This window comes from Trachypithecus francoisi, unplaced genomic scaffold, assembly GCF_009764315.1.
Source record: "Trachypithecus francoisi isolate TF-2019V2 unplaced genomic scaffold, Tfra_2.0 Lachesis_group2, whole genome shotgun sequence".
Lineage (NCBI taxonomy): Eukaryota > Metazoa > Chordata > Mammalia > Primates > Cercopithecidae > Trachypithecus > Trachypithecus francoisi.
The window spans coordinates 15487892-15507233 of NW_022681465.1; positions in this window are offsets into that span (position 1 = coordinate 15487892).

Here is a 19342-nt window from a genome sequence, read left to right on the forward strand (position 1 = left end):
AGGGATGGAGTGGCCTTGTTATTGCTGAGCAGTGGTGAAAGTTCTGACTATGCCTCCTCTGACATCATTTCAGATGGGAGGTAGAGGGTCTCTTACTACTGCTGGGTTGGAACGAAATTCAGCATCATATTTAGCCTTCTCTAACACTACCCCAGCTAGAGTTTGGGACACCTCATTATGGCCTGGCAAAGACAGAAGTCTGCTTCTCTATTCAGCCTTTGCTGGCGAGAGAATCTCCTCTTCCTAGCTCTTTGTCTAGAGAGAGCAAGATCTTGTTGAACTTATTTTGTCTATATCCTTGGGCATTTCCAGGTTGCTGTCTTCTTTAATGTCTGGGATATATAAGGAAGAAAAGAAAACAAAGGTAATTTATTTCTGTATTGTTCCTTAAATCTTGAGGTCTTAGACAACTACCTTCTCTTCACCTTTCAAAGTATTCTTATGGTTATTTTATATCTAACATCTAGGTTTTTAAGTTGTACTTAGCAGGAAAAAATAGGGAAAAATACACCTACTTTATATTCCTGGAAGCAGAAGTTTATAAAAATTCACTTTTAATAAGGGGCAGTAAGAGGGCAAACAATATCAAATAAAAATTCAATATTGTAACTCCAGTGGAATTATGGCTTATCACTAAACTAGAAACTATAAAAGTAGCTCCTATTCAAGTGTTCTTAAGAGAATAACATTTTTACTTTGGAAGTCTACTGAACTCCCATCTCAAATTTTCTCACTTAAAATATTTTAATTGTTTTATAGTACTTATGTCTTTAGTTTATTATGACATTTGAATGTATTTATTTTAAATTGTGGTATAAGATATGGAAAATATTTAATACTGTATTTTTATCATGAATTTCTACTTTCTCTGGAGGAAAGTGAGATATTTGACTTTCCTCCCCATTCCTGGCCAGTTCCCAACTTTATCTCTGATATCCACAAGTAAAAGAATTTAGGGTCACATTGACTATTCATTTTCAATGAAGTCCTAGACCATACTAATACCCTCCCTTTGCCTTCTTGACATATTCAAATAATAAGACTGCACACTTTTGGTTTTTTAAACGTGAAGTTTATCTAGAAAATGTTTTCATTTCCAAATTCTAAAATCTAAAAATAATTTAAACAGTAAAAAATATTATAAATTATGTTTCAAAAGTTCAGATTCCTATGTTTCTTTTGTATATATGAAAATTATTAAAATTAATTAATTACAAGAATGCTTTCAATAGTTAACTTTCTGTGGTTATAGTTGACACAGCATGCCAGTGGCTGATATGGAACTAGAACTCTCTCATCTCGACCTATGCACATCTGATCGATCTTATGTCTAGCTGTTTCTCTCAGAAGCCCTAGAAAAGAAGTGATTTTACCACCAATTTTGCAGGTAAGGAAATAAGCTCATTGACCAACATCACAAACTTAGTAACTAATGCGTTAAACTATCCAAGATAACGTAATTAGTAGCTGGCAGAATCGTAAGTCACTCACTATCAGTATTCTGATTCCAAATGCAGTGCTTTCTTTTTCTGCATCAAAGCTCCCTCCCTGTGACTGATTTCAAGCTCTGCTTCCTCTCAAAGGATACACAAATGCAAGCAAGGTTCTAGCATAAGTATCCAAACTGTATTCTCATTTTGCTTTGAGTACTCCATGCTCTTCTTAATACCTTACAGAGACTTACCTTTGCCTCCATTTGAGATGAAGGCAAAGATCTTTACAGCCTTCATCAAAGCTCTTCATAAGGAGGCTTCTAATTATTCTAAAGAGTAGTGGCTCCTCCTTAAATAACTAGAAAGCAGGACAAAATAGATTATACAATGATTTTCAGACATTGGACAACTGGCAGTGCAACATTGTGATTCCTGAGAAAATAAAAACAAATGAGGTGAGCCCTGTGATTTTACCAGCTCAATGCCTGGATGCAGCTGTAGGCCATAGTGCAAGGAGACTAAATCCAACAGAGCCAACAGTCTTGCTGAGTTGAGCAGACACAATTCAGAGGCTTTGTCCTTTTCATGGAGACAGAGGTGGCTAGAATTTTCAGAGAAGAGTGCCAGAGAGGAGGGAACTCCATGAAGAAAAGTCTGAATATTTGTGGAGGTGATGCTTTAAGTCTTTCACTGATGTTAATCTTCATACACAGGAGATAAAAATACTCAAAGCTGGGGAAAGAACCACTGAAAAACTGTAAGCAGAAGAATTTCCAATGTTCACATAAACTGAGTTTATGTGCCCATCAGCCAGAGTAGAAAGGTACTACAAAGCATAGTTCATTGAGTTTTCATAAAATGATATCACCTTAGTAGTGGGATTAAATTAGATTTAAACTATGGGGTGCTCTGGGCATGCCCTAACAAAGCATAAAAGCGTACCTCAAAAGGATCATACTGATTCCAAATGATACTAAGTGTGACCAAGGAACGATTTAAAACTATACAAAGGAAAACAGAAAAACTATCAACCAAAACCAAATTATAAAATTTATGACATTCAGCATCAAAGTAAAATTATCAGGTATGCAAAAAAAAAAAAAAAAAAAAAAAGAATATGATTCAAAGCCAAAAAGAAAAAAATTACTTAATAGGCACAGACCCAGAAATGACAGACATTACAACAACGATTGTAAATATGCTCCATATGTTCAACAAGGTAGAGAAAAATATCATTACGGTGAAGAGAAAATAAAAGATTTTTTTTAAAAACCAAAAGGGAACTTATATAAGCAAAAGATGTAATATCTAAAATGGATATCATACAGGGTAAAATTAGATAAAGGAGACACTGAAGAAAAAAAGTAATTAACTCTGAAGACAGCAATACAAGCTACCCAAAATGATAGGTAGAAAAAAGACAAAATAATTAATAATGAATCAGTTATCTGAGCAACAATGTTAGTTTAATAAACATATAATTGAAACTCCAGAAGGAAAGAAGGAGAAACAGAAAAAAAAGTTGGGGAAGTGAATGCCAGAGTTTTACAAATTTGATAAAATTAATGAACTCACAGATTCAAGCTCAACAAACCCTTATTAGAGGAAATATAAAGAAATTTATGCCAAGAAACACCATAATCACATTTCTGGAAACAAGTGAATAGGAGATCCTTTTAAATACAGCTAAAGAGGAAAAGACACGTGAAACATGAAGGAACAAAGGTGAGAATGGCACCGTACTTCTTGTCAGAAAAAAACGTAAGCCAGAAAACAATGGAGCAATGTCCTTAAAATCTTATGTCAGTAAGTAAACATCAACTAAAAATTGTATACTCAGCAAAAATGTGTTGCAGAAATAAAGGCCAAATAAAAACTGTTTTAGACAAACCACAGTTAGAGAAGTTATTTCTGGCAAATCTACACCTCAAGAACTTTTAAGGAAAGTTTCTCAAAAGTGATAACAGATGAGATTCTGAAATTTGCACAAAGGAATGAAAACATTTAGAGATGATAAATATGTGGGTAAGTATAAAATATATTTTTCTCATTTTAGTCTCTTCAGAAGAAAATTGTTTAAAACAAAAATAAAGATAATGTATTGTGTGATTCATAACATATGCAGAAATAAAATGCATGACAAATACAGCACAATGGAAGAATGTGTTATAAGATTTAGTCAGTATAGGCTGGGCGCAGTGGCTTATGCCTGTAATTCCAGCACTTTGGGATGCCAAGGTGGGCGGATCACCAGGTCAGGAGATTGAGACCATCTTGGCCAACATAGTGAAACCCCGTTTCTACTAAAAATATAAAAATTAGATGGGTGTGGTGGTGCACACCTGTAGTCCCAGCTACTCAGGAGGCTGAGGCAGAAGAATTGCTTAAACCCGGGGATCGGAGGTTGCAGTGAGCCGAGATCCCCTCACTGTACTCCTGCCTGCAGAGTGAGACTCCATCTCAAAAAAAAAAAAAAAAAAAAATTTACTCCATATATAACAGTAGTGTAATAGTATTTGAAGGTAGAATGTATAATGTTAAAGATGGGTATTTTAAAACTTAAGGAGTACACGAAAACGTAAAGCAATATATTACACCTAAAATAGTGGTAGTGGAGACTAAATATAAGTATTAAAAACACTTAAGTAATTAAACTAATGCAGAAAATAGAAGCTAAAAGAATAAATAAGAGATAGGACAAACAGAAAATAAACAGCAAGATGGTGGATTTTGTGAAAATCCCATCAACAATGTTTTTAAATGCAAATGATTCAAGAATTCAAATGAAAAGGGAGAGATTTTTAGATTGGATTTAAAAAATACTACCGTTATATCTAAAGACACAGATGTGCTAAAATTAAAAAGATAGAGAAAAATATATTATGAAAACCCTAATCACAAGAAAGCTGGAAATTTTATATTAATATCAAAGTAAATTTAAGAACAAGGAATATCATCAAGATAAAGAAAGATATTTCATAGTAAATAATAGATTAATATATCAATAAGACATACTAACCCTAAATATTAATAGATTTTACAGCAGAACTTCAAAACATAAAGCAGAACTTCAAACCATAAAGCAAAACTTCAAACTAAAGGAAAAATAGAAAAATCTAAAGTTATGTTTGCAAACTTTAACATTCCTCTCAATAATTAATAGAATAATTGGGGAAATCAGGAAGCATATATATGACTTTTACTTAACCTAGTTGACAGCTATAAAACAAAAAAAATCCATTATTTTAATGTACACAGAAAACATTCACAAAATTAGATCATATTCAGAATCATAAAACAAATTTCATCAAATTTGAAAGGATTGTAATCATACTATGTTTTCTGTCCATTATTAAATTAAATTAGAAATCAATAACAAGTGGATATCTAGACAATGTCAAAATATTTGAAAATTGAAATGTACAACTTTGAATAACCCATGAATTAAAGAAGCAGTAGAACAGTTGATTACAAAATATTTCAAAATGAAGGAAAATGAAAACATAACATCAATATTTGTAAGGTGTAGCTAATGTAATGCTTTGAGGGAAGTACACAGATGGTCCAGACTTACAGTGGTCCAACTTATGAATTTTCAACTTTGCAAAGGTGGGAAACAATACACATTCTGTAGAAACTATACTTTGAGTGTCCATATACCACTTTGCCTTTCATTTTCAGCACAGCATTTAATAAATTACAGAGATATTCAATACTTTATTACAAAATAGCCTTTGTATTAGATGATTTTGCCCAAGTGTAGGCTAAAGTGTAGGCTAGTGAGTGTTTTGAGTGTGTTTAAGGTAGACCAGGCTAAGCTATGATGTTTAGTATCTTAGGTGTATTAAATGCATTTTCAACTGACAATATTTTTAACGTATAATGGGTTTCTTGGTATGTAACCCCATTGTAAGTGGAGAAGCATCCTTATAGAGTTGAATGTTCATATAAGAAAACAAAGAAGGACTCAAAGCAACGTTCTTAGATCCCACTTTAAAGAGAGTAGACAAAAGTAATTAAAGGAAATGAAAGGAAATTATGAAAGGAGATAGGAGCAGAAATCAATAACGAAGAAAATGAAATATAGCAAAGAAAATCAATGAAATCTAAAGCTGGTTCTATGAAGAATATCCACAAAATTTACAAAATTCTACCCAGATTGATCAAAAAAGCAGGAAAGGAGCCAAATTATCAATGTCAGGAATAAAAGAGGAATATTACTACACATTCTACAAACCATATTCTATTGGTCTATGAGACCAATAAGGAACTACTGCCAGCAACTCTATAAACCAACGAATATGACAGTTTTAACAATATGGACACATCATTTAAAAGACACAAACTACTAAAGCTTACTTTAAAAGAAATATTCTGAGTATCCTAAGCATGGTAAAAACCTTCTGAGAAACAAGAGCTCCGGGAACAGATGACTTCGTTGTTGAATCCTAGCAAACGTTTAGTGAACAAGACAGAGAAATTTTGTTAAACTTTTCTGGAAACTAGAAGAGAAACATATACTTCCCAATTCATGAAGCTATGAGCAAAGAACTCACAATTCATGGACAGACAAGGAATCACACAAGAGAAAACAACCAGAGAGTATCTAAATGAGCACAGTGCAAAAATGTTAATAAAATGTTAAAAAAATTATTCCAGCAATATTTATCAAAATATAAATCATGATCAAGTGAGATTTATGCCCAAAAGGCAAGATTTGCTTAACATTTTTAAATTATCTCAATACACGCAGAAAAATTATTTGGAAAATTTAACATTCATAACTAAATAAATAAATGATATAAAGGATAAAAACTTTCATCAATAAACAATAAAAGGGATCTTCTTCATTACAAAGTCAACAGCTAACATCATATAGATTGTGAAAGACTGGACACTTTCCACATGAAAACTGGGAAAAAGGCAATTTTCACTCCTGCTCTTCAATACCATAATGGAGATTCTGTTCAGCCAAATGAGGCAAGAAAAAGACATACAGATCTGAAAACTGAATTAAGACTGTTCATATTCACAGACAACATGATCATTTATGTAGAAAATCTTCTAAAATCCAAACATAAGCTGATAAATAAGTTTAGGTAATTCATAGATTATGATATCAATATACAAAAACTAACTGTATTTCTATACAATAGAAAAAATGGAAATTAAAATATTTTAAAATGTTACTTATAAAAGAATTAAAAACATGAAATATTTAGGTAAAAGCTTAATGAAACTTTTGCAAGACTGTGCACTGAAAATGACAAAATATTTCTGAGAGAAATAAGACCAAAATAAATGGATAGGTATACTATGTTCCTGGCTCAGAAGATTCAATGTCATTAAGATTTCAATTCTCCCCAAATTAAAATGTATTTTCAATACAAATCAGCCAAAAATCTTCACAAGCTTTTTTTTTCTGACATTAAATCAATTATTTTGTAGACAGTGAAAAGCTTCTCTGTAGAGAAATTGAAAGAACCTAGAATTTCCAAAAATAATTTTGAGAAAGAAGAACAAAGTTGGAGAAGTTACACAACCTGATTTTGTCTTATTATGAAAATACAGTAATGAAGCAGTGGATTCTTTGTTCCTGAGAGACATAAATCAATGGAACCGAATGGAGACTTCAGAAATGGGCCCATGTAAATATTAAATTGATTCATGACAAAGTTGCCAAGGCAATTCAATAAGGAAAGGACAATCTTTTCCCCAGCCTTACTGAAAAGACCAGCTATTCATATGCAAATAAAAGAAAAACAAATCTCAAAACTTAACACACACCACATTCAAAAATTGATTTCAAATGGAGCATAGACCTATATGTCAGAGCCAAAACTCTTAAAATTCTGTAAAATATTTATGAGAAAATTTGGAGATGTAGAAAATATTCACCAATTTAAGAGAAGGTAAAGATTTTTAAATAGGACAGAAAAAGCACAAACTATAAAGAAAATTTAATTGCACTTTGTTAAAATTAAAAACACTTGCTCTCCATAAACACTGTAAAGAAAATGATGTCAAGTCTCAGTCTAGGGTAAAATATTAGCCAAATGTATATCTGGACTTCTAATCCAAATACATAAACTGGAGAAAAGGGAATCCACATACACTGTTGGTGGGAATGTAAATTAGTACAACTTCTATGGGAAACAGTATGGAGATTTCTCAAAGAACTAAAAATAGAACTACCATTCAATGCAGCAATCCCACTACTGGGTGCCTAGCCCGAAGAATAGAAATCATTTATCAAAAAAATACCTACAACCCTACATTTTTTGAAGCACTATGTACCATACCAAAGATATGGAATCAACCTAAGTGCCCATCCCAACTGAATGAATAAAGAAAATGTGGTATGTAGACACAATGGAATTCTATTCAGCTGGAAACAAGAATGAAATGTCTTTTGCAGCAACATGGGTAGAACTGAAGGCCATTATCTTAAGTGAAATTACTCAGAAACAAAAAGTCAAATACTGCATATTGTCACTTATCAGTGGAAGCTAAATAAGGTATACATATGGACATAATGTGAAATGATAGCGATGGGAGGCTCAGAAGGGTGGGAGGGGTTAGGTAACAAGAAATTATCTAATAGGGCCAACGTACCACTATTTGGATGATGGTTACACTAAAAGCCCTGACTTCACCACTATGCAATATATCCATATAACTAAACTGCACTTGTACCCCTTAAATTTACACAGTTTTTCTAAAAAAAAAAAGTAGTTGTCTAACCCAATTTAAAACTTGGGAAAAGATTTGAATGCACTGAAAATTAATATATGCAAATCATCAATAAGCACATAAAAGGATGTGTAACATTGTTAATATGTGGACATTGCCCAGGAAAACCACTGAAATACTGCCACAGTAGATTAACTAGACCCACTAGAGCTATAATTGAAAGGAATAATGGCTAAAAGGTGAGAATAAAACTAAAATGAAAGAAACTAGTGTTGGTGAGGACATGGAACAAGTGAAACTCTTATAGGTTGCTGGTGGGAATGCAAAACAGTTCAGCTGCTTTGGAAAGTGCTTTGGCAATTTATTACAAAGATAAACATCCACCAACCATATGACCCAGCATTTCTATTCCCGGGTATGTATCCTGGGAAATGTGTCCATACAAGACTTATACTAGAATGTTCATAGCTGCTTTATTCATAATACTCCCGAACTAGAGAGTTCCTAGATCTCTGTTAGTTGATGAATGGAAAACCAATTTTGATTTAATCTTATAAAAATATACAACTCAGCAGTCAGAAGGAACAAACTACTGATCCACATAACGTTTCATCCACATAGAGGAATCTCTAAAACATTGTGCTAAGTGAAAGATGCCAGACGCAAAAGACTACATACTGTATGATTCCATTTGAATGAAATTCTACAAAAGGCAAAACTATGGGGATAGAAAGTAGATCAATGGTTGACAGGTTCAATGGAAAGGGGAAGGGAATGACTGAAAGGCGGGGATGAAGGAAGTTTATGGGGTGATGGAAATGTTCTTTCTATATCATCATCGTGATAGAGGTTTATGGCCATGTGCCTTGGCAAAAACTCTTCAAATCGAACTCTTAAAATTGGTGAATATTTTGTGTGCAATTTATACTTCAATAAAGCTAATTCTTTTTAAAGTAAAAGATGGAAAAGATATCCTATGCAAACACTAATCCAAAAATTTGGGATGACTATATTAATATCAGATGAAGTAGATTTCCAAACAAGGAATATAGATGAATAAAGAGGTCCATTTTGTAATACTAAAGGGATTAATTCATCAAGGGGACATATTAACGTTTACTTGACTCCCTATCTAGTTATTTTTATAGCTCTTAAAATAGATCTTCCTGGCATTCATTTACTTCTTTGCAGAAAGTGAGGTTCTAAAATGATATTTTTATATTGTCTTAGTGTATTTTGGAGTAGGGAAGCTTTTCTTTTCCCAAATCATGTGTCAGAATGTTTCAGGCCAATTTCTTCAGTTCTACTGTAATTATTTTGGCTCACTTTTTTCATCGGCTAGATGTGTTATTAATTGTCTTTTATTCAGAAATCTGAAACTTACTGACTTCATTGATGGATTTCTAATGTTACTCAGTAAAAAAAGTAATTAAATATGTGCAAACATTTATTTCACTTTACCACATATTTTAAAAGATTTCCAAAATGTGTAATATTAGAATATTAATACATGTTAATATATTTTATAATTTATTATTGATGTTATATTTGACATTTTAAATTATTATTTGTGTAATATTAACATTATTGCATAGAACAAGTGTTATGATATTTAGAAAGATTAGCAAACTTTGATCACCACAATTGACCAAAATGATGGCCAAGACAGCTATGCCTTCAAGATGACTGTGAAATCTTGGAGTTCTTCCCCTTTCAAAATGTGACAATGTGGTTATCAAAGAACTCCCAGCAGCCCTCCCTTCTTTGCCAATCATGCCCTTGTTCTCCAAAATGAATCCTCATGCTCTGTTACTACCACACTTGTGAGCATCATGGTATCAGGTTATCTGCTACCACGTATCCTTACCACATGCCAGCATTGCCTGAAATTCCTCTCACAAATTCCTTTCACTCCCAAATTCCTCTCACTCTAGCCTGTTCTCCTTTCTAGTCGCGTCCCGTGCTCTTTCCAAGCTTCGGCCACAGAATTCTCCTTTGTGTATCTCAACCTCCTCTTCCTGCCCAGCTGACAATAGCATGGTGCAGTGGATTTGTAACTCACCTTTGCCTCGTGAGACTTACAAAACATGCTTTCTTTAAAAAGCAGAGATGAACTCTTTTGAAACGACTGTAATTCACATGTCTACTGAAGTCATCCAATCACTTGAACTGGAGAAAATGCAGATTGGCTTTAACCCACACGTTGTGGGAAGTCCAAAGCCTCCCTATATTTACCACTTCTCAGGGGGCTCATGCTCTTCTGGTTCCCACCAAACTCTTGTTCTCACCTCCCAGCATTTCTCTTATTTCTCTGCTTCATACTGAATTATATATAGAACATCATTCATTTTCTGTGATCCCCCTCACCCCAATAAAAACACTCACACCTAACATTTAAAATTGTGGCAGATCTTGCAAATGGAGAGGTTTTATTTGCCAACATTACTCAGCTCTTCCACTCACTCCAAACCCCTCTAACATTTTTCTCTTCTCTCCATTTTTCTAGATCTCAGCCTTTAAGCGACTCCAGGAAACTCATCCCCCTTCATTTATCCATGCAAAGTAAAGCTCAAGACTCTCTCAATCAGCTTAGGGCTATCTTACATATCTAGAGAGGAGATACCTAATGCAACCTAAATAGAAATAAAGCTCCCTGAGACATGATTCTGTGAGAGATGTTATTTCCATTTTCTATCTTGTTACTAAGGACACAATGATCAAACTTGTAATAGATGAGCAGAAGTTCTCCTGATTCAGTTATTCTGCTATAGTAATACCCAGAGAGGCTTTATACATAAGGATGCTATGTACTTAACTAAAGGTTCTAGTCAGGCTATTTGCTGACCTTTGTGAATGTGGCTCAGAACTGATGAACTGCATATATAAAACTAAAACTACTGGCACTTCTTGACCGTCAAAGATCATGTAGCTACTTGTATTTCTTACATTATGAAAAACCACATCCTTATTTTAGAATAAGAACTAGTTACATATAAGAGATACTAAAGGATTTACAGGTTGAGTATCCCTTATCCAAAATGCTTGGGACCAGGAGTGTTTCACATTTGGGATTTTGGAATATTTGCATTACACAGTGAGACATCTTGGGGAGGAGATTCAAGTGTAAACATGAAATTCATTTATGCTTTATATATATCTTACATAGTCTGAAAGTAATTTTATATATAATGTCTTAAGTAATTTTGTGCATGAAACAAAGTTTTGGCTGTGTTTTCACTTCGACTCATTATGTGAGGTCAGGTGTGGGATTTTCCACTTGTGGCCTCATGGCAGCACTCAAACAGTTTCCGAGTTTGGATGTCCCACCTGTATTGTGGTTGCCAATATCATCCCGAGTTTCCTCAAATGAAAGATGAAAGAATAATAGCTCTGGTATAGTTTTCATTGTCTTCTGGGTGGTCTAATTTCTTTTTTTGCTTTCTGATTACTTTTGTTTCCCCAAACCATGGTCTTCATGGAGAGGTTCCTTTCTTAATTCGCATCCTCACTTGTTACTGATCAGAGATATTTTCTGGTCTCTTGTTTTTAACCTGACAATTGAGCTGCAGCTTTCTGTTTCAATCTATTCTAAATCTTTGGTGTGTCTACAGTCTCTATGATGTGTATCCTCTCTGCAAGACCAGGTTTCTCCTAAGCCCTGCAATAATTCTGTCTCTCTCTGTCTCTCTCTCTCTCTCTGTGTGTGTGTGCGTGTGTGTGTGTGTATTGAGATAAAGGGTTGGTAAAAAATACACTATACTGGGAGTCCAGATTTGAAGTTAATGTACTGGCTATGCACCCTCATGATGATTTTTGTATTATGGGACTTTTTAAAATAATAAGAGGTAATGTCTATTCAGGTACTCCATCCTAAGTTTGGATGATTAGGAGTTAGAATATGAAGCAGGATAGATGTGGCTCTCCCCCTGCCTCTGAGTTTGTGCCTGAGCCAACCTGGCTGTGAGAATAGAGCACAACATTCATTATTCATGGGAGGATCTTATTAGTATTTATTGGTAGTAGTATCACTATTCATGCTGATCTATTCTTGACAAATCTGCTTTCTATTTATCTTAATGTAATAAAATTTTTAGTAGAACAAATTCTTTATATTATTGAAAAAGTTTATATTTACATAATGCCAAGCATAATTTTTCCAAATTGCATCATTAAGATAAATAATTCACTGTAATTGATATCAAGTGGGTTTATTTAAATCTCACCCCTCATCCAAAGTTATTAGTTACTTTACTGAAAAAGTATATCCAAAGGTTTATGTTTTCAGGCTCAGCAATTTTCTCTTGAATCATGATGGCATTAGGATCTTAGCTCAAGGGCTTAATGTGTGCCCACCTTGAGGATGCAGACACATGGACTTTTTGCTGTGTCTTCTGGGGCTAGTCTTTAAGTGTTCTCTCTACACAGGAAAGAGCCTCCAAGTAAAGAAATCATCCTACAGAAAGATAAAGTGAAGGGGTTGTGAGATCTGTCCATAACAATTGATTAGTGACAGACGGGAGGGAGAAATTTTGACTACGCTACTTAGACTTCTCTGGGAACAGTGGAAGGTATATTTTTCTGGGGTCCACATCATGATGATGGGAAAAATACAGGCACAGAACGCAGCCCTCGGTTCAGCGGGTGAGGACACTAGGACAGTGGACCTAGGAGACCAATACTTGAGAAGTAGAATCATAGTGGCCCAAGGGCAGAGAGCCTGACCTTCAATTTGTCCCAACATGGGTGGAGATTTTTTATTTTTTGTATATTATGGTGTTTTTATATTTTAAAAATTCTTTTTGTCTGGGGACAGACTGGCCTACCTGGGGCTAGCCAGTCCTTAGGAATAGCAAAAGACTCAGCTAGAAAAGTGCTTGAGGCCAGGCGTGGTGGTTCACGTCTATAATCCCAGCACTTTGGGAGGCCAAGGCAGGCGGATCACGAGGTCAAGAGATGGAGACCATCCTGTCCAACATGGTGAAACCCCATCTCTACTAAAAATACAGAAATTAGCTGGGCGTGGTGGAGCACACCTGTAGTCCCAGCTACTCGGGAGGCTGAGGCAGGAGAATCACTTGAATCCGGGAGGCAGAGGTTGCAATGAGCTGAGATCACGCCACTGCACTCCAACCTGCGGACAGAGTGAGACTCCGTCTCCAAAAAAAAAAAAAAAAAAAAAAAAAAAAAAGGGCTTTAATATGCAAACTAGCCAGTCCAGAGCTTTACGTTCTCTATTCAGTATATTTCAGGAAGCAATATTGTTCTGTCTTAATAATCCTGGGGCCACATACCAGACAACCAGAAACCACTCTTCTAGCATAAAGCCTGCTGGAATCATCCAAACTAGCCAACCCTAAGCAATTCACTTTACTGTGCTTTGCCTTTCCCAGGGACACCCCAGCAAAGACTGTGGTGAGGATTGCTTCTCCCTGTTGCTTCTGTCTCCTGACCAACACTGGTGCTTCTCCCATGTCCCTGACTGGCACGCTGTTCCTTGCTTTTCCAGTGAAACTGCAAGCAACAAAAAACTTTTTTTTCATGGCTTTGACCTCTCCATGCTGACACTCAGCCTGCTTTATAGATTAAGACTCATGCACAGAACAAGGGGTCCCTGCCCGGGGCCTCCACGTGTATCTGCACTTTATGTTAGACTGAATAATGGTCCTTCCTAGGATGTCCACATCTAAATCCCCCAAACCTGTGAATATGTCACTTTGCACGGTAAAAGAGGTTTTGTGAAAGTGATTGAACTAAGGATGTTTAGTTGCTGGGTGATATGGTTTGAATATATGTTCCTGTCAAATCTCATGTTAAACTGTAAGTCCCAGTGTTGGAGGTGGGGCCTGGTGGGAGGACTTTGGGTCATGGGCATGGGTCCTTCATGGCTTGGTGCTGTCCTGGCAATAGTGAGTTCTCTGGAGATCTGGTTGTTTAAAAGTATGTGGCACCTCCCTGACCTCCCACAGCCCCCAACTCTCTCTCTTGCTCCTGCTTTCCCCATGTGATGTTCCTCCTCCTGTTTCCACTTAAAAGTCCCTGAAGCTTCCACAGAAGCCGAGCAGATATTGGCATCATGCTGATATAGCTTGCAAAACCTTGAGCCAATTAAACCACTTTGCTGGCCAGGCGTGGTGGCTCATGCCTGTAATCCCAGCACCTTGGGAGGCTGAGGTGGGCAGATCACCTGAGGCCAGGAGTTCGAGTCCAGCCTGACCAACATGGTGTAACTCTGTCTCTACTAAAAATACAAAAATTATTTGGGCATGGTGGTGCGTGCCTGTAATTCCAGCTACTCTGGAGACTAAGGCAGGAGACTCACTTGAACCTGGGAGGCAGAGGTTGCAGTGAGCTGAGATCATGCCACTGCACTCCTGCCTGAGCAATAAGAGTGAAACTCTGTCTCAAAAAAATAAAAACACCATTTAGCTCTATAAATTAGCCAGTCTCAGTTATTTCTTTACAGCAACACAAGAATGACCTAACACAGAGGGAGGGATTATCCTGGATGATCTGGAGCCATCAAATAGAATCACAAGGGTCCTTGTTCGAGGAAGGCAGGAGGATCAGGGTCTGAATGAGAAGGTAAAAGGATGGAAGCAGAGGTCAGAGAGGGAGGAGGATGCTAGGCTGCTGGCTCTGAAGATGGTGGGGGTCAGGGAATGCAGGCATCCCCTAGAAACCAAAAGCAGGCAGGAAAATGGATTCTCCCCTAGAGCATTTAGAGGGAAGGTGGGCTTTTGGACACTCTGATTTCAGCCCTGTGAAAATGATTTCGGGTGTCAGACCTCCAGAACTATAAAATAACACATTTGCAATGTTTTAAACCACTAAGTTTTTGTACTCTCTACAGTGCAATACAAATGAATCGACATTTCGTGCTGACAGGGGACACCTTCCATGTGGCGTCTGATCTGAATGGTGCTCCTGGAGTAGCACAATGTGACATTCTCTCTGGGCTCGGTGTGAGGCAAAGGCCAGGGAAGCTGTGTTGTGAAGGAGTCTAGGAGTCAAGTTATCTCCTACTTCCACTGAGCACAAGGGAGGGGCCTCTTTCCCCTACCTGGGCAATCAGGAAGCAGGTGTTGAGTGCTTCCTAGGTATGGAAAACTACACTGTCTTCTGCAGTATAGATTCACACTGAGTCAGATGAAGGTGAAGCTGCTATTTGATTGAAGAGCCGGGAAAGCCACCAGAAGTAGTGCCAGATGGGAAGACAAGAACTGGGGACCTTATGTAATTATTTCCTCCCAGGAAGGGAAACATCTAACAGTGTAAATCTTCAGAGAGTGCCTCAGGGGAATACTCTGTCACTCTCAATGTCATCTGTCTCTTTCATTCCTCTCTTCTTTCTCCATTTTCACTTCAAACTCAAGGTCTCTCTCAGTCTGGTGACCCCATAGGTCCCTCAAAAACCCTATTAGACCTATCTGCAAAAGGAATCCTGACCGCCTTCCCCAGGGCAGGATTTGCAAACTCTCATTCTTCAGGTGGTGGCGCATTGTTTCCTGAGCCTATTGCTCTAAGAGAATCAAATGTGGGCTCTTGTTCCTCAAGTGGAGGGGTCCACTTCGGTCTCACTGACAACAGGGAGTAAGAGGTCAGCTGACCTCCAAGTGGTTTATGAGCAGATCTACCCCATCTTCCCATCTTAAGTTTGTGTTTCTCTGAAAGTGTGCTCTATCTGAAATACATGGGGCAAGATTTTCCCACCACCAGGACTTGGGACTTTATCCCTTCAGGTAAATATCACAAGATTTACCAGCATTATTAGTCTTTGTTTTGTTGAGAGATCTAAGGTCTGTAATCAGAACTAACGCATGTTAAGGGTCAACTTAGTTTTATGTACTCTGCTAGGAAGCAAGTAACTCTTTGCCGTGATACTTTGCTAAGGGGCTCCCATACTAGCCAAGAATAATCCAGACACAGACACAGCCATCCAGGATGCATGGCACCATCTCCATCGATGCTTTCTGATTCTCAAATTTCTCTTCTGATAAGAGGCCGGGGATGTCTCAGTACTTGACCCAAAGGAGAAATGACCGAGCACAGAGGGTAAGAATCGGTAGGCTTACCATGGAAGCTAAGGAATGAGAATATGTACTTGCATGAAACAGCCCCAGAAAATGCCTTTCCAAACTAGCTGGGAAGAATTTAAAGAAGGCTAAATTTCTTGCAATCCTGTGGCAAGGCCTGAGTCAGAAAAATACTTCTTGTTGCTATTCCTTCAAAACTGTTTTTCCCCCAGGCTGCTTTATCTGGAGAAACATATGTTAAATATGTTATTTTTCATGACAAACTGGTAAATCTAATTGTTTGCAATTTGCTTCTTTTTTATTTTTCCTCAAATTTTTATTCATCATAACAACACATTGTAATAACAATAAAAGAAATAATGATGGAGGAAATTACCGAGAAATCTGCCTATGAAAGCAAGTCTTTTGATTTTTCCATATTTTTTCCCAGGAATTACCTATATGCTGGTGATGCTATTCTAATGTTACACTCCAGAATGAAAGATTTGAAAGAAAGATGGAGTCTACTTCTAAAGTTGTGAGACATTGCCACATCATTTCAAATCTTGGGTTTCAGTTACCTCATATTTAAAATGAGAAAACTGGACTAATTGATTTTTTAAATGGATCCTTCCAGTTCTAAAAGCAATAATACTTTTATATTTACAACAGAATGAGTTGTACTTGTAGGCATCATATATGGGGGGCTGGACATTTTTGAAAGCTGAGAGAATGGTACTGGCAAGTAAAAATGGCAATTAGCAATGCCACAGACAATAGACAGGAGCAGAAACTGAAACTCAATAGCAACATTTTGATAAACATACTTAAAAATAACTACTCCTTTTGTTCTAATTCTACAAGTCCCCAAGCTTATTTGCAAAGTTTAAAGTTTTTTGAACTGCAGCTTCTGTCATGAAATATACCTATTATTAACTACAGAAATATTATATTAATGTCATTAAAGATCAGTAAATGATGTTTTTTTTTAAGATTTGCTTCTTGCATGCTGTACACTTTAGAATGGTGTTAGACCAAAATAGCTGCTGCCCCTATACTGGACTGCTGTTCAAGGCATGCTTTTATTTTGCCTGTTTTGGCTAATACTTTGAACCAAGATATTCTGGCAATAAGAATGGGATCTTATATTCAAAGAGATAAAAATAACAGTTGGTACAAATCATTCAAGTGCTTTCGCAGACAGTGGAGTATGTCCTCTCTCCGGCAATTTGAAGAGAACCTAAGCTTAAATAAATGATGGCGTACCTATTACAGAGTACAACACCTGTCAGTAAACCTGATCCTAAATTTCATGCGCTGCAAGACTTCCTATATTGAAGCTGAAAGCATGAAAGACACGGAGCCAGATTATTAAACTGTTACTCTGACTATTTGTTAATTAAATTATACACAGGAAGTCCTTCCTTTCCCAGTACCCTGTTAACTGAAATGCGTGCACATCAGAATTATGCCTTTTCTTTGCATGGTTTGCTGTTAATGAAGATTCAATCTCAGTGACCATAGAATTGCGCAAAGTGAGGCTACAGTTCCAATGAGCTGTGTAAAGTGAGGATTGTTCATACTACAACTTGGGCTCTCAAGTTCTATTTCAACCTTATGAACTTGCAGCATTAGTGTAAACACAAGATTTACTAGCATTATTAGTCTTTGTTTTGTTGAGAGATCTAAGGTCTGTAACCAGGACTAATGCATGGTAAGGGTCAACTTAGTTTTATTACCAAACACGACTGTCAACATATGACTTTTGGCAATTTATTTTGTTCTAGTGCTTGTGGAGTTTTGAATGAAGCACTTGGGATTGAGTAAATTTTATTATTATAATAAAATAAGAAATGATATTATACTAAATAGACAATAAACTGTAACTCAAACACCAACTTGGAGCACAGTGTTGAGAAGCATTCTGAGGTCTCTTCTTGGACTCCACGGGGCAAGTATACCCTAACCAAGTGGTTATACATTCTATTCCCTGGAGAGCAAGACTGTGGGGAATGCTTGCCACATATTTACCATTCTTTTATAAATAATAAGACTATATGGCTGGGCGCAGTGGCTCACACCTGTAATCCTAGCACTTTGGGAGGCCGAGAGGGGCGGATCACGAGGTCAGGAGATTGAAACCATCCTGGCTAACCTGGTGAAACCCCGTCTGTACTAAAAATACAAAAAATTAGCCAGGCGTGGTGGTGGGTGCCTGTAGTTCCAGCTACTCGGGAGACTGAAGCAGGAGAATGGCTTGAACCCAGAAGACAGAGCTTATAGTGAGCTGAGATGGCACCACTGCACTCCAGCCTGGGCGACAGAGCGAGACTCTGTCTCAAAAAAAAAAAAAAGACTATATAATTACATATCATAGTAACACTAAATCAGCTTCTGTGGGACATGCTGTATGTAGAGAGTTCTAGTATGATTCAGATCATATTCATATGTTTTGAGATATATCAAACCCTGCAGAGGTTTCAAGTGTACATTGTTAGGAGGTCACATTTGAATTTAGCACAGGACTCATAGAAGTTGTGGAAAAGCAATGACCATTCTATGTGTATTCTATAATTTATTTTCCAGAGAACACTTTGCTAAGATTACCATGTACTTTTCTCAGATGTCTCCAGAGCTGATAATCAGTCTTTTTGGCTGAATTCTGATTTCAGTAGCAGTTGCGATGTATAGTTTTATTTCAACATGGATAACTTCATGCTGCTGATGACCCACCTCAAGCATGCACAGGACATCTTTTCTTGCCCATGAACCTGGCCATCATTTCTTGGGTGGTATCATTTCTTCTCTGACACTGCAGGAGCCTGTTGAGCCAGCTGGCACACAAATATAGGAGTTGGATTAAAGTCATGGGGGAAATCCCTCAACCAACAGGAGACTGGAGTCGTTGAGCAAATATGCATGCCTCCCTGATTCAGATAAACAACTTGGGAATTATTTTATACATTTCTCTTGGAATATCAGTGAAACCTAACCTCAACTGCCTACAGTGATAACCTAAATAAACCTGACAAACCATTTTGTCAACTTTTCCTCTTTCACTATTTCATTCTCCCCTCTCACTCATTCCTGATTCCTTGGATTACCTTTCACATAAATTATCTGCTCATAACACCTTGTCTCAGGCTCTGCTAAAGGGGGACTCAAAATCAAACAGTACACTCTAAAATTGCAAGTATCGAACAG